The sequence below is a fragment of the Haliotis rubra genome, unplaced genomic scaffold (genome assembly GCF_003918875.1).
Source record: "Haliotis rubra isolate DU_JTF1 unplaced genomic scaffold, ASM391887v1 Scf1107, whole genome shotgun sequence".
Lineage (NCBI taxonomy): Eukaryota > Metazoa > Mollusca > Gastropoda > Lepetellida > Haliotidae > Haliotis > Haliotis rubra.
In genome coordinates, this window is record NW_025765012.1 from 73,244 (window position 1) to 89,585 (window position 16,342).

A 16,342-nucleotide genomic window follows, 5' to 3' on the forward strand; every position below is an offset into this window, starting at 1 on the left:
GCGAGAACAAATATTTGCAGCACGTATTTAATGGAATTCAATGAAGCTAGTAACAACACGGGAAGCAAATCAGAACTGACCGAGATGTGTGAAGCAGATTACGATATGTGAAGAAGATCAGAATGTAATGCATGTGTGAAGCAGATTACGATATGTGAAGAAGATACGAATGTAATGCATTGTGTGAAGCAGATTACGATATGTGAAGAAGATCAGAATGTAATGCATTGTGTGAAGCAGATTACGACATGTGAAGAAGATCCGAATGTAATGCATTGTGTGAAGCAACTTACGATATGTGAAGAAGATCAGAATGTAATGCAATGTGTGAAGCAGATTACGATATGTGAAGAAGATCAGAATGTAATGCATTGTGTGAAGCAGATTACGACATGTGAAGAAGATCAGAATGTAATACAATGTGTGAAGCAGATTACGATATGTGAAGAAGATCAGAATGTAATGCAATGTGTGAAGCAGGTTACGACATGTGAAGAAGATCAGAATGTAATACAATGTGTGAAGCAGATTACGACATGTGAAGAAGATCAGAATGTAATACAATGTGTGAAGCAGATTACGACATGTGAAGAAGATCCGAATGTAATGCAATGTGTGAAGCAACTTACGATATGTGAAGAAGATCAGAATGTAATGCAATGTGTGAAGCAACTTACGATATGTGAAGATCAGAATTGAATGTAATACAATGTGTGGAGCAAATTATGATTGTGAAGAAGATCAGAATGTAATACAATGTGTGAAGCAGATTACGATATGTGAAGAAGATCAGAATGTAATACAATGTGTGAAGCAGATTACGATATGTGAAGAAGATCAGAATGTAATACAATGTGTGAAGCAGATTACGATATGTGAAGAAGATCAGAATGTAATACAATGTGTGAAGCAGATTACGATATGTGAAGAAGATCAGAATGTAATGCAATATGTGAAGCAGATTACGATATGTGAAGAAGATCAGAATGTAACCTGAGAGAGGTCAGGAAGACAAATCAGGCCAATGGCAGCACAGTAACGTTATGATGCCTGTATGTGATGACACCTGCAGCACATGCATGGACATTATCCTGCTGCAACCAGATGTTACGTCTCCACATTTTGTCAAAGGGATGAACATGATCTAAAACGATGCCGTAATAATTTATGAAACTTATGAATTGTGTTATCTTGTGCTTTGTGATACCTCCCCATACTATTCCATTTCCAGTCCCAAACTGACCATCAGAGCTAACCAGAGGAACCCCAAAGTATTTTCCCATCCTTGTCTTGTGAACCTCAGATGCTGTCTACACCACGCTGGGCGAGCCGACCTTGGCAGAACACTGGGCGTATCCCTGGACGTCTTGACCAGATGGTGTGCCCCCTAGGAATTGTGCGAACAGTCAATATGGCATTTGGTATGGATACCCTTGATATGACGTCACAGGTGGACTTCCGGTCTATGACAAGTCAAGAGTGTTTCCCTGCAGCTTTTAACAACTATGATATTCGATGAACATTACAATATTTGGCAACTTCAGTTTGCGCCATTCCTGTTAGCAGCTAGACTAAGGCTTAGTCTCTGAATATATATAATTTTGATAGTAACAAAAAAGCCCATTTATATTGAAAAGGAGCCCTAGGGAGACCAGAGATTCAGACCTCAACCTGAGTAAATCTAGACTTGCTTTATTTATGGCTTTAGCACTGCAGAGAGGGCTTGGCAGTAAGGAAATTAATGTGGTTCAGGGACTTGAGACAGACTAGTTAGCAGCGTACACACGCTGGGCAGATGCTCCCCGTGGGACTGGGTCAGTTTGGCAGGATGCGCTCACCTTTTCTGCGAACACTTGGTACTATCATTCTTTAATAATGCTTCACAAACACATGCTCATGATATGGTTGGACTTGTAACTCAATTAATATGCTTGTAGCAGAGATTTCGTATAGACGGAGAAAGGGGTCTCTTATTTACGGTTCTACAAAAGTGTATTCGTGAGCAGATGATTTCAGATAATACATTTATATATGGCGGACATGATTGTCATTCTCCCAACAAACACGGAAACACCCAAACTGTCCGCCCGTGCTTTAAAATGCATGTTCAAATTGTGACTACGTTTAAGTCGAGATGTCTTACTAAATATGTTTTGAAGATTATTTACTTTCAGAATAAATAATGTATTGTTCTTTACGTGAAGCACCTTAACTGTTTTCATTTGGGACGCATATTGTTATCTACCGAGTACAGGAATCATTTTCACCTGTATAAACGACGCATTGGAAAGTTATTAAGTTATACAGTTATTAAGTACAGATATATTTTGTTGTCCTCTTGGGGCTCACAATGTCGCCCATCAACGGTTGAGGTTGCTTATTAGCTACATAGCCCCGGAAATCCCAAACGAATGAACACAGCCTTCAAAGAAAGCTAATGTGTTGTTTCACAGAACGTTGAACAAATGCATTATTCATGCTGTTGAGAACTTGGCTCCAACACCGCGCCACCACCTGCATGTTTTGTCATGTTTTGGGTAACGTGAATCGTTGTGCCCGTGTCCATATATAATCGTGATTTTCTTGAATTCTCACGTTGCTTATTTTCACCAACAGTATAAAGCATATTTTAATTAGTCGATTATAATCGGTCTAATCGTCAGACTCGTCAGCCAGAACTGGTAGACTGAGAGTCATGACCTCCCAGCAAGATGACCATAACCTGCGTTAAGGCATGTGGTGAGACGGTGATGAGACGGATGCATGCGGGCGGAGCACATCATGAACCCGTCAACATCGTGTTTAAAAACACCACAACGTAAATATGTTGAACCCGTCAACATCGACTGAATCGTCTCAGTTGGTCAAGGAATGCGAGGTGTTGGCAACGGCGCGATTGGGTACGATGTCTGGGGTATTTGGGCAACATGTACACATAGTTTGTCACTTTCAACAAAAAAAATTAAAAATATTAGTGTCTTTCTTTTTAAAATAACCAAAAGCTCCAGGTGTGCACTTTCTTTTCGTACCTTGGTTTATATTGACTGTTTTGTGACTGCGGCATTTGCAGTGAGAATTTTGAAGATGAAGCTTTAAGATGACATACTTCTCTATCTGCATTGAATGTAGAGACCTAATATCTGACGTGGTTCTTCAAATCATGTCCAGCTCTTAGTATATCGTGTTGCATTCAGCCTGCAGATTCATGTCCCTCAACTAACTTGGTGAAACCCGTGGGTATGATGGTGACATACCATGAAATATAAATACTCTGGACAGCGACATCTCACACCTCACACCTGACCCGTGTCATTAGATACTATGGTGATAAAAGTATAGATTTCAAGAACAGCCAGCACATCACAAGGCTGTATTCAAATCCATAAATTGGTGAGCATTCACACATGTCGTTGGTATGAGTTGGTTAAATGCACTTCAGCAGTTTCCTGTCCTTTCAATTAACCCCTGCATGAAAGTTTACATCCAACATTATTCTGAATATTTGTGCAAACACGTGGTGTATTAGTTGTTTAAGTGATACGATTCCTACTGAAATCAGAAACGATATCATACAAAATGCTGCATTACACAGCCATGTTTCGTCATATCGAGCATTCTCTCTGGAAACATTTAACATCACGACACAAATGCCTCCACTCAAACACACACCTTATATATTTGCTACGTGTCCGATCCAATCACCACGGAGGAATTGGCAACCACAAGGTCTTTTAACTCTCCACCCTCGTTAGTGATTGACAGCAAACAACACGGTTCAGTAACGCGACTCAATGGTGATGCTCCTGGCGGATACTCGTAACTGGCAAATCAGCATCAGATTGGTACTGGTCTGTGAATCTCTGTACAATCAACAGCTGGAGGATTCAGGTAAGAGTAGACTTTATAGAAGGAAGTAACCATCATGAGTAGATAGTCCTTATTGATTGATCAAACGGCCAAATAATCTCATTCTTAAGAAACGCGGAAGAGGCCAAGTTCACGAGTACACACAGTACAATATCGATCAGTTATTTCACTTTCGGGAGGACGTGGTAGTTCTAAAGCAACGTGTTTGTAACATATTGGAATAACGACACTCTTTGCGACGTGTAGCAATGTGTAATAGTGTTACTTAAACGTTTTGCACCAAGAAAATGTCATATCATTCACAGTTCGTTCCAATTGTTTGAAGCCTACACCTTTAGCATTATTTAATGCATTTACTAAATGTCGTTCACACGACATCCTTCCGGCTGAACTAACAATCGGTGTGAGTGGCAAACAAGCTCCTTTGTATTGGACTTTACAAATGCCATTGATCTGTGGCCTTTACAAGTAAAGCCACAATCAAATATTACTAGATGTTCAATGTTACTTGTCTTTCAAAGTGTCTCGATGAATGTTTTAATAGAAACGTTTTAACCCAGACAGCGTTGAGCGAGCTGTATTCCCATGGGAAGGCGCATGACGCCCGTTCACGTGTTGGGGTCGTGTAAGCGTCAGTCACTATCTGGCTGTATCATTATTTTTTAACATTGTTCTCATCTTCTGCGCTTGTATGGGTGTGTCACTTTTCAGGACTTTACAACATATATGCTGGTTTCCTCCTCAAAATCACAACTGAATATGTACAGTATCATTTGCCGGGAACTCTAACCACCGTGATGGTTGTTTATAACGAATAGGAACCAAGTGATTCAACAACGTAAGTCTATATGTGTTCATGCGAGATGCATTCTAAACATGTAAACCCTAAATGACGTGTATGTTAATAGGTTCTCCTGTATGCAGTGATGTATGCATCACACGATACCCAGTAGTTAACTGATACTGGCCCTAACGTCATAACGTGGAGTGCACGTATCACATTTCACAACTATGAATTAAATGTACTTAAAACTATTGCACATATGGTAAGGTCGCACGCTGTGTAGCTAAACGTTTAAAGCTTCTCTGTCGATCTAATTAGTATTCAGGGGACACAGATGGTAATATAGTCTCGTCAAGGATGGAAGAACAACCAATCGCGTCTCTATCTATGAAAGTGTCATACATCAATATATGAGGAATATTAGTAAATGATGAACAGCCCAGTAATGCGTGCAGGCCTCGTACATTTAGTATGTGTGCGATTTATGTCTTGATATAGAAGTATATTGGTCACCTTATCTCTGAAATGGTCTTCATTTTTAATTGCCCTTTGAAGATATATAACATGACGAATGAGTAGCTTATAAATAGTTAAATCATGACACATATTTTTCTTACAAGAACACGCTTGCGTGATATAAACAATGCATCACATTAAATCGTGTCCACAAGGCTGGTTCTATCCAGTTGATACAATTACTCGACTACAGTTGGTGTCCCTTTGGAAGGCACCGATTTCATGATATCCCTTCTTCACAAATTCAGTTTGTGCCTTTATGAAAGGTTCAATACCCAATAACTGAGTTGTTGGTGTGGCTACATTTGACAAGCATAATAATTGCTTCCTGCCCTTGATGTCAATCCCCGCTCCCTCCCGTGGCATCCTGACATCTCCGGGTGTCTCAAGAGACACATGGGCTGACAGCAACACCAGCTTGTAGTAAGAGGTGTAAACTCACTCTTAGGGGACGGGTCTCGGTAACATTAGGTATATATGTATTTACTCACATTTATGAAACAACGTGTCTGTTGAACATAATTACCTCAGATGTACTCGTTATGCATGAGTCACTTCAAAGAGAGAGTGGTCTCTTGAAACGATTGCACGTTTTAAGATCGTGGTCAGAGGAAGCTAGCAAAGTGAGTCTGTTGTGTGGACAGAACATAACTTCAGCTGCACATAAGCGTTTGATAAGGCTGTATCATTAGACCCTAAGAAAGTATCAATCTAAACCACATGTTGCCCTAAAAGATTTAGTCGATGAACTGTTACAATAAATCATCTCACAGATACCGGGCGATGTGCTGTACTTGTTTTACGAAGAAGGGTCTTAAATTATTCAGCGTTCAACCTCGGGTAACCTCTTGTTCCCAAGATCAACAATGATGTTTCACTGTAGACCAACTTTGCTCACCTGTTCACAGTGACGTTCCTTGTAAAATCAAAGCATGGTTTGTCTGGCCCAGAGGAGTTGTAATATTACAACAAACCAACAAGCGGTGCTGGGACCAACTTTCCAATGTAATAGCCTTATAAATAAATCATCGCATAAGCTATTTGAATGTTATTATAATAATTATAAGTATAGAAACGTCATCTCAATGTGTGGTAGTGTTTATCCTCATATCTGTGTAGGGGCGGTGGGGTAGCCTAGTGGTTATAGCGTTCGCTCGTCACGCCGAAGACCCGGGTTCGATTCCCACATGGGTACAATGAGTGAAGCCCATTTCTGGTGTTCCCCGCCGAGATATTGCTGGAACATTGCTAAAAGCGGCGTAAAACAAAACTCACTCATTCACTCATATCAGTGTAACAATGATAAAACATGCATGTAGGGATGGTAGGTAGCACAGCAGTGCGGAAGCCCCGGGTACAGTGCTGGAGGTATTTTGGATGTCCCCCGCCATGATAATGCTTGAACAGCGTCAAACCACGCTCACTCACTTATGTGCATGTAAATCAGTTAATCTTGGTTGCATGTATGTACTAGCTAATTGGTTTGCAGGTATAGTTGACATATATTGCCCTATCTTGACGCAGGTTTCCTTTTAAATGGAATGCTTCCTGTTTGCACGTACAATAAGGATTGTCTACCAGAAGCTCTGTATTTTGTTTGGATGGATATTTTCAACCTTACAATGCCATATCTATTAGTTAGAATGATTCCGTAGTTACCAAATGTTTAATAAAACCTCGCTGCATCATTGCAAAATCGAACTTGTTCTTAGAAATTTAGTTTTGTAAGTGTATTTTGTGAAACTGTGGGTGTTATCGTGATTTTAAGTCAGCATCTCATTCCACAGTATTCACGGTGGACTAATTCACGTCTTGCGGAGATATTGATATCTATTGCTTGTTCATCTACAAGGGAGAACTCAGAAACAGAATGTTAGGAAACGTTCTGTATTTATCCTGAAATCACCATGAAGTGGGGAAATTAATTAACGACCTCGAAATTAATCCTAAGAGATTTGCAGGGGGGAATTCAATGGAAATATTGGCTGTAGAAAGTAGACCCGAGCATCCAGTGTGCATAATTAGCGGTTCGTCTATTGAAGTAAGAAACGTGAAATCAAGGGCCTTTGATGAAAGGTTGATTAAGTTCAGTTCTATTTACAAAGGCACTATATAATGGCCTGGACTCAAACGATCATTATAGATATTCGCAATCGATAGCTATGTTCTGCTGCAAAGTAGTCTATTAATCCAATTACGGCTTTAAGACTCACACACTTCCACGTCCCTGCAGAATGTACATCTCAGCTGGGACGGACGATTGAGGAGCTGTGCAGACGCAGTCCCCGGAAAACAAATCATTGTGGAACATGTTCATTTTCGTTTATTATGAATCAGTTGATCGAGCCAGAAAAACACAGCACAGGAAATATAGTTGAATTTAAACATGTCAAACTCCGCTGATAATATATATATCCTTGACTAATTATTAGTAATGCGCAGTGTGTATTTATTAAACTACCCATGTGGTTAAGCCTACATGTATTTCTCAAGGCTGTTAAAAATATGTGTATTGAATTTGCCGTTTTAATTGTTGTCATATACATTTTGGGTTGGTGTTTCGCATCCTGTGGAGTGTCTTTGTTTCCAGAGATCGGGATAAACATAGCATTATCGAAAAATAATTAATTCGCGAAGTGATACATTAGATCTGGGCATGTTTCCAAATGCTACCTGGTATGGAAGTTATCCCTGTTCATGTGTTGCGGGGCCATTAGTTCCCAGAGTTCAGGAGCTGACCTGCAGGTACTTAAGGCGTAGCTAGTCAGTTACAAATGGGAGCTGCGCCTGCTTCCCTTACAGCAAGTTTTCTGCTTGTACTTTAACAGATCCATTAAATATGAATGATTCAACCAATGTCATTAGTTCAAGTTTAAAAGTGTCTTCGTGTAAAGTCCTGTCCACTAGCTTCGTATGACTACACTCTCTCTTTAAAAGATGCATCAACTAACGTGACACCAGAGATGCCCAGGCTCCAGACACAGGCTAGTCCACGCTGGGAGGGGGAAACCACCACATATATTATCGATAAATTTTGTCCAGAGGGGCTAGGATTCTCCATGTTTATTTTATGAGTACTCATAAATTCACGACGACATTTAGTAAACACATAGAACACAAGTTAACGAAGAAGATATAATGTTGAGTCACCTCGGGATATACACTAAGTCATATATGGGAAGCAGATCACGTCAATTCTGTAACAGTCATCTCTATATATTCCAAAAAATGGTTATAAGATACGCTTTGCCGTAGTTGGACATTCATACATGAAATAATATCTAGCAGTAAGTCTACATTCAAGATCTGTTTCATGAAGTACAGCAATGTTATTGCTCATTGGGAGGATTCTATTGAGTTCCTGCACGTCATGGCACCAAGTGGCGTCTGGTGTTCCTGACCACGTCAATGCACCAAGTGGTGTCTTGTGTTCCTGACCACGCCATGGCACCAAGTGGTGTCTTGTGTTCCTGACCATGTCATGGCACCAAGTGGTGTCTGGTGTTCCTGACCACGCCATGGCACCAAGTGGTGTCTGGTGTTCCTGACCACGTCATGGCACCAAGTGGTGTCTGGTGTTCCTGACCACGTCATGGGACCAAGTGGTGTCTGGTGTTCCTGATCACGTCATGGAACCAAGTGATGTCTTGTGTTCCTGATCACGTCATGGAACCAAGTGATGTCTTGTGTTCCTGATCACGCCATGGCAGCAAGTGGTGTCTGGTGTTCCTGACCACGTCATGGGACCAAGTGGTGTCTGGTGTTCCTGATCACGTCATGGAACCAAGTGATGTCTTGTGTTCCTGATCACGCCATGGCAGCAAGTGGTGTCTTCAGTTCCTGATCACGTCATGGAACCAAGTGATGTCTTGTGTTCCTGATCACGTCATGGAACCAAGTGGTGTCTGGTGTTCCTGACCACGCCATGGCACCAAGTGATGTCTTGTGTTCCTGATCACGCCATGGCAGCAAGTGGTGTCTGGTGTTCCTTATCACGTCATGGCACCAAGGAATGTCTTCAGTTCCTGGTCATGTCTTCCAAGGCCTGCTAAAATGGTAAATTCAAGATTTGACCACAGTTTCGTCATTGGTTTTGATAGCAAATACACACATTTATCTGTTCTTCAACCTTGTCTTTGAAGCTGAATAAAACTCGATACCTAATATGCATCAGATGAAATTCTCTTTTCCTTGCAATAATATACCATAATGTTAGGCAATGCTAAACAGCAGACAATTTTGTAAAAACTCGTTTTCTGCACTATGTTGATGTATGTACTCCATCCTAAATTTTTGACAGTTACTTGTAGAATTCATTTGCCAAATTACACAGTCGACTTAGGTTATGGCCCTATTTATTGGGACACCAATGCTCATTCGGATATGTGGATATTAATGCTAGACATTGTCTTGCGGAAAATGCGGAAGTACGGAATATTTAGAATCCATATTTAGAATATACCTGCAAGCATAATCATGGCGTAATTATGTATAGGCTACAATGATAGCGATTCTCTAACGGAGATTGTCAGATTCATTACGGACTTCACTGGTTTTGGTATATTCAATACAATCCTTGAAACAGCAAAGTTCTTTTTCCAAAATCAGTGTCATTGTGGTATCTGGTATTTTCTTTAATGTTAAGGTGGATACGTACACGGACACTCATTATATGCTGTAGTTTACAGTTCCAGTGGTGTTGTATAATTAGGATGTGATAAAACATAAGTTCTCGGAATGCATTACACCATGTGTACTACAGTAATCTACTGGATGCTATGATAAGTCGTTTTGAGAACATGTTTGACTGGCTACAGAATTTGACAACCGTCGCGTACGAATTCTTTTTTCCTTTTATATAGTTGTTTTCATCTTCTATACGGAATTGCAAACAGGAATTACAACAAATATTTCAATTCCTATATAACCATACTATTTGAAAAAAAATTAATTGAATGTTTCATACGATGAATATTAATGAGGACAATTAATTGTTCGTTTCAGAATTGTTTGTGAATCTTTGATTGACGGAACATTGGCGTCTGTATATCTATAGGGAGCGTGTTTGAATGTCTAGATTATCAGTTAATACTGAGGCATGAACTTATAAAAAAGATAAAAAGGGTTTACACGAAACACAAACAATTTAAAAAATATATCTGCAGCTTTCGAAATATTTTCGGAGTGTTTGATTGACGTTAACCAGGTGTCTTGGCAGGTAAATATAACCCAAACATCCATTTCGTTTAATTTGTATTTATTCAAGACATTTTTTAGATCGTAAGAAATAGATTGTAATTTATAAATGAGAAGGGTGCAATGGTTTTGACTGTTCAAAGTTTCTGAAGCAAACATGGCGTCTAAGGGCGGAGCAAGGGTATCCTGGTCACATATTGTGAGACCGATATAAGTGGTAGTTTGGACACACTGGGTTGCTGGAGGAACAATGGTGTCCTGGTCACACATTGTGAGATCGATCTAAGTGGTAGTTTGAACACACAGGGGTTGCTGGAGGAACAAGGGTACCCTATTCACACATTGTGAGACCGATCTAAGTGGTAGTTTGGACACACAGGGGCTGCTGGTAAAGCAAGGGTACCCTGGTCACACATCGTGACACCGATCTAAGTGGTAGTTTGGACACACAGGGGCTGCTGGAGGAGCAAGGGTACCCTGGTCACACATTGTGAGATCAATCTAAGTGGTAGTTTGGACACACTGGGGCTGCTGGAGAAGAAACAAGGGTATCCTGGTCACACATTGTGAGATCAATCTAAGTGGTAGTTTGGACACACTGGGGCTGCTGGTAAAGCAAGGGTATCCTGGTCACACATTGTGAGATCGATCTAAGTGGTAGTTTGGACACACTTGGGCTGCTGGAGAAGAAGCAAGGGTATCCTGGTCACACATTGTGAGATCAATCTAAGTGGTAGTTTGGACACACTGGGGCTGCTGGTAAAGCAAAGGGTATCCTGGTCACACATTGTGAGATCAATCTAAGTGGTAGTTTGGACACACTGGGGCTGCTGGAAAAGCAAGGGTATCCTGGTCACACATTGTGAGATCGATCTAAGTGGTAGTTTGGACACACTGGGGCTGCTGGAAAAGCAAGGATATCCTGGTCACACATCGTGAGATCGATCTAAGTGGTAGTTTGGACACACTGGGGTTGCTGGTAAAGCAAGGGTATCCTGGTCACACATTGTGAGATCGATCTAAGTGGTAGTTTGGACACACTGGGGCTGCTGGAAAAGCAAGGGTATCCTGGTCACACATTGTGAGATCGATCTAAGTGGTAGTTTGGACACACTGGGGCTGCTTGAGGAGCAAGGGTATCCTGGTCACACATTGTGAGATCGATCTAAGTGGTAGTTTGGACACACTGGGGCTGCTGGTAAAGCAAGGGTATCCTGGTCACACATCGTGAGATCGATCTAAGTGGTAGTTTGGACACACTGGGGCTGCTGGTAAAGCAAGGGTATCCTGGTCACATTGTGAGATCGATCTAAGTGGTAGTTTGGACACACTGGGGCTGCTGGAAAAGCAAGGGTATCCTGGTCACACATTGTGAGATCGATCTAAGTGGTAGTTTGGACACACTGGGGCTGCTGGTAAAGCAAGGGTATCCTGGTCACACATTGTGAGATCGATCTAAGTGGTAGTTTGGACACACTGGGGCTGCTGGTAAAGCAAGGGTATCCTGGTCACACATTGTGAGATCGATCTAAGTGGTAGTTTGGACACACTGGGGCTGCTGGTAAAGCAAGGGTATCCTGGTCACACATTGTGAGATCGATCTAAGTGGTAGTTTGGACACACTGGGGCTGCTGGTAAAGCAAGGGTATCCTGGTCACACATTGTGAGATCGATCTAAGTGGTAGTTTGGACACACTGGGGCTGCTGGTAAAGCAAGGGCATGATGAAGTTAGCCTTGTGTAACACTTGGAGATAATTCTGGGTAGTGGGGATGTACTAAATGCTCCAGATTAGACTAGACTCGTACTAACCATCAGTACACTGTTGCAACAGCACGAGGATGCCTCTTCATACTCTTAATGACTGGGTCACGCTGACCTCATCATAAGCGTTAAACTACACTTAACAGGTGTAGAAGATAGGCAAACTCATCAGCTGGATTCATACACGGCAACACGGCCTCAATCCCCTGATAACCCAAAACAGGGCTGCGTCATATCGGAGCGTGTAGTATGGAGGTGGTCAGATTATGTCATGTATACGTAATGATATGAAACACTGAACCCCTGTTCATGCACCATCACATCCTATCGGAAAAGCAGCACTACAAGTGTACACGATAAGGAACCGTAAACTATGTCATTTAAATTTTCCCCCATTCAACAGTCAGTTTCATTCGTGAAACCTCTGACAGGCCTGCACCTCTAGTCTGACGATGGTTTCTTGCATGACCGTGAAGCTTTAAACGAAACACGTACCGTATATGTGATAATCTGCTGCATGTGTAAAAGCTACTTCAGTTCCTTCAATGCAGCTTACAGGAACGCATAATGCTGTCGACAGGTATTGGAGACTTCATGTTCCTGTTTTCAGGCGTAGCGTCTTTACAGAAATATGACAGAGTGTGTGTGATATCAATGCCAAAGTTTGCAGAAACGAAAATACAAAAGTCCCCTTACTACAGGCGCCAAAATCACGTGAGTGAGTTGGGTTTTACGCCTCTTTTAGCAATATTCGAGCAATATAACGGGGGCGGGGGACACCAGAAATGGGCTTCACACATTGTGCCCATTTGGGGAATCGAACGCAGGTCTTCGGCGTGACGAACGAACGCCTTAACCACTAGGCTACCCAACTGCCCCCCTAAAACACGTGAGCTAAGCCAGGAAGTATTCTGTTGTATGTACCGGTGCTTTCCACCGGTCAAAACGGTTTAGTGGGTGTTAGGATGAAAAAATACGTTTAATCACTACACGCACTCAATATATCCATTTTATGATCTTACTGTCTTATATAACTGAATTACATACTTCAGTAATGTTTAATAAACAGTCGTATCATCATATAAGATAAAATGTAAGCTGCGCAACCTGACCCTGCTTTTGCCACGTACTGGTGGTGTGAAGGGCGCATTGTTTCTATAGCCCTCAAACCCACGTGGACTCATGGTGGTATTTACGTGTCATCTTTATACTTTCAACAGGAATGGATCAGCGTGTGGAAGAGTGTATTTCATTCTTGGAATTATCAGTTGCCCTTCAACTAGTACCGCCTACTTATGTCTGGCTACATAATAGGCTACAGACTGCACGAGGTTACACAGTAGGCTGTGCTAGGTAATAGGTTACAGACTGCACGAGGTTACACAGTAGGCTGTGCTAGGTGATAGGCTACAGACTTCACGAGGTTACACAGTAGGCTGTGATAGGTAATAGGCTACAGGCTGCACGAGGTTACACAGTAGGCTGTGCTAGGTAATAGGCTACAGGCTGCACGAGGTTACACAGTAGGCTGTGCTAGGTAATAGGCTACAGACTGCACGAGGTTACACAGTAGGCTGTGCTAGGTAATAGGCTACAGACTTCAAGAGGTTACACACTAGGCTGTGATAGGAAATAGGCTACAGACTTCACGAGGTTACACACTAGGCTGTGCTAGGTAATAGGCTACAGGCTTCACGAGGTTACACACTAGGCTGTGCTAGGTAATAGGCTACAGACTTCACGAGGTTACACACTAGGCTGTGCTAGGTAATAGGCTACAGACTGCACGAGGTTACACAGTAGGCTGTGCTAGGTAATAGGCTACAGACTTCACGAGGTTACACACTAGGCTGTGATAGGTAATAGGCTACAGACTTCACGAGGTTACACAGTAGGCTGTGCTAGGTAATAGGCTACAGACTTCACGAGGTTACACAATAGGCTGTTCCTTGTAACACGCAATATGCTGCACGAGATATGACTTTGGCCTGGGCTAGTAAGCACAGTAGGCAGTTGGTAAGGTTTTGCTCGTGTTGGAAGGGTGTATATGTCTGTAGTATGTGGAAAGGGAGGGTGTAGAAGGTACAGATCACAATGGTTTTGAGTATGTTGTGGACCGAGCTACTGAAGTGTAAGTATGTGTGTTTGATGCTGGGTAATAGACAGGTGTTTTTCCTGGAGCGCCGTGTCTTCATAGTTGTGGTATCATCATTGTCACTGTTTTCATGCACTACCCCGCTGACATCAACGCTTGTGCTTGGTCTGCCGTTGTGTTATTTACACGAGGGCACTAACACCTATTCACTTATGTGTACCCTCTGATACAATAAGAGCAGAACATAATCTTTCAAGTCCTGCTGTCTCTTACTGCTTCAGAGGCTGTCACTTTTAAGATAAAAATGTCGGTGGCAATAATGTGAACAATACATCAACTTTAGGAAAGCTGAACTATTTTGTTTCTGAACATTCTATGTCAGTGCTCATATTTGTTCTGTTATGAAATTGGAAAATGTGTCATTCGAATCTTGGTGTGTTTCTACATTTACAGTCACGTCGTGACGTCCTTCTGTCAATGATTTGTTTGAATATCACGTTTTGTACAAACGAATTGGAACAACCATGCCATTCGTAATGCTTGTACTGTCTGGGGAATCTGATAAAACACAAAACACTAGGCCTAAAAGAACATCTCCCGTTCATTGTCAGTTGCAAACAAGTGACTGCATCCATCATCAGTAGAAGATGTTATGTAGACTCCGCTCGGCTGTGGAGTAGACATCTGATAGTCTCCCGTGGCTATCCAACTGAGCGATGTCAGCGGTACCGACACATGCATTTTCAATCTTCTCGGTTTTATAGCATAACGTTCTTGCTTACGTAAACCGTTTTCTTACAGATATATGAAGATATAGGGCTAGGTTGACGTGAATAACATTGAAGATTTGAATATCAGGGTAAATTTACCCATGCAGGTTTTCAGCCCATGTATATTTAAGACATTTGGAGCTGGTATGTCTGCTCTAAGGACCTACGTGAAATGCCATTGCAAGAAAAAGTAGAAACTGAGTACCGCACTCACTTAAATAAGATGCTCATGCTGTTGGTCATGGTGTCTATGATTGCCTATGCCAGACTGTATGTTCTACAGACCGCCGCCATATAACTGGCATATTGCTGAGTGCGGGGTTATATAACAAACACCCAAGAACAGAATACCACACAAAGAGCTTCATGCACAATGTGTATTGTTCCTAACATAACATATATCACGTAGATAGTACTTAAAGCAGCTGACAGTGCCTGCTGGAAACCACACACGGAGGGCACCACATGGAATAACGTAGAGTACACGAGCACACTACACGGTACCGTGTGTTGTGACTGCATATCGTCACTGACTATATGTTATTGACACTCCCATCGACCGTCAGCAAGTCTGTTTGTAACAACGTGTAACAACTGTGTGTCTAGTTACTGACGCTCCCACCGACCGTCAGCAAGTCTTTTTGTAACAACGTGTAACAACTGTGTGTCTAGTTACTGACACTCCCACCGACCGTCAGCAAGTCTGTTTGTAACAACGTGTAACAACTGTGTGTCTAGTTACTGACGCTACCACCGACCGTCAGCAAGTCTGTTTGTAACAACGTGTAACAACTGTGTATCTAGTTACTTACACTCCCACCGACCGTCAGCAAGTCTGTTTGTAACAACGTGTAACAATTGTGTCTAGTTACTGACTCTCCCACCGACCGTCAGCAAGTCGGTTTGTAACAACGTGTAACAACTGTGTCTAGTAACTGACACTCCCACCGACTGTTAGAATCGTATAATTATATAGCATCACATGACCCAGGACTCCACCAGTGCTACTGTTAAAGACATCATAGTTTAGTACAGTTCTTCTTGTGATAACACATACTAACACAGAATCGGGAAGATTGTATGTCCTCGCTCTCACTAGACTAGGCTGGCACAGAAGTGCGTGCTATTGATTGGCTAGTGTCTACTTTATCATTAAACAGAGTGTATTCGTAAACAGCTCCTTATGATGCGGTCGGAATGGTACAGTAGACACTGCGAGAAAGACTCCCTCTGCTTGAGGAGACGTTTTTCGTCGCATATATTTTACTGACAATGTATTGGTCTTGTCTATTGGAGTTAGTATACATACGATGTATTGAAGGCAATGTGTCTAATACTCCTGCAGCATAAC

General features: G+C 41.9%; 1 protein-coding gene across 2 annotated transcripts in view; it reads left to right on the forward strand.

Annotated features, from left to right (window-relative positions):
• The window catches only part of LOC124287354 (glycine receptor subunit alpha-2-like), a 78,896-nt gene that overhangs the window by 17,983 nt on the left and 44,571 nt on the right, over positions 1–16,342 (forward strand). The window lies entirely within an intron of this gene.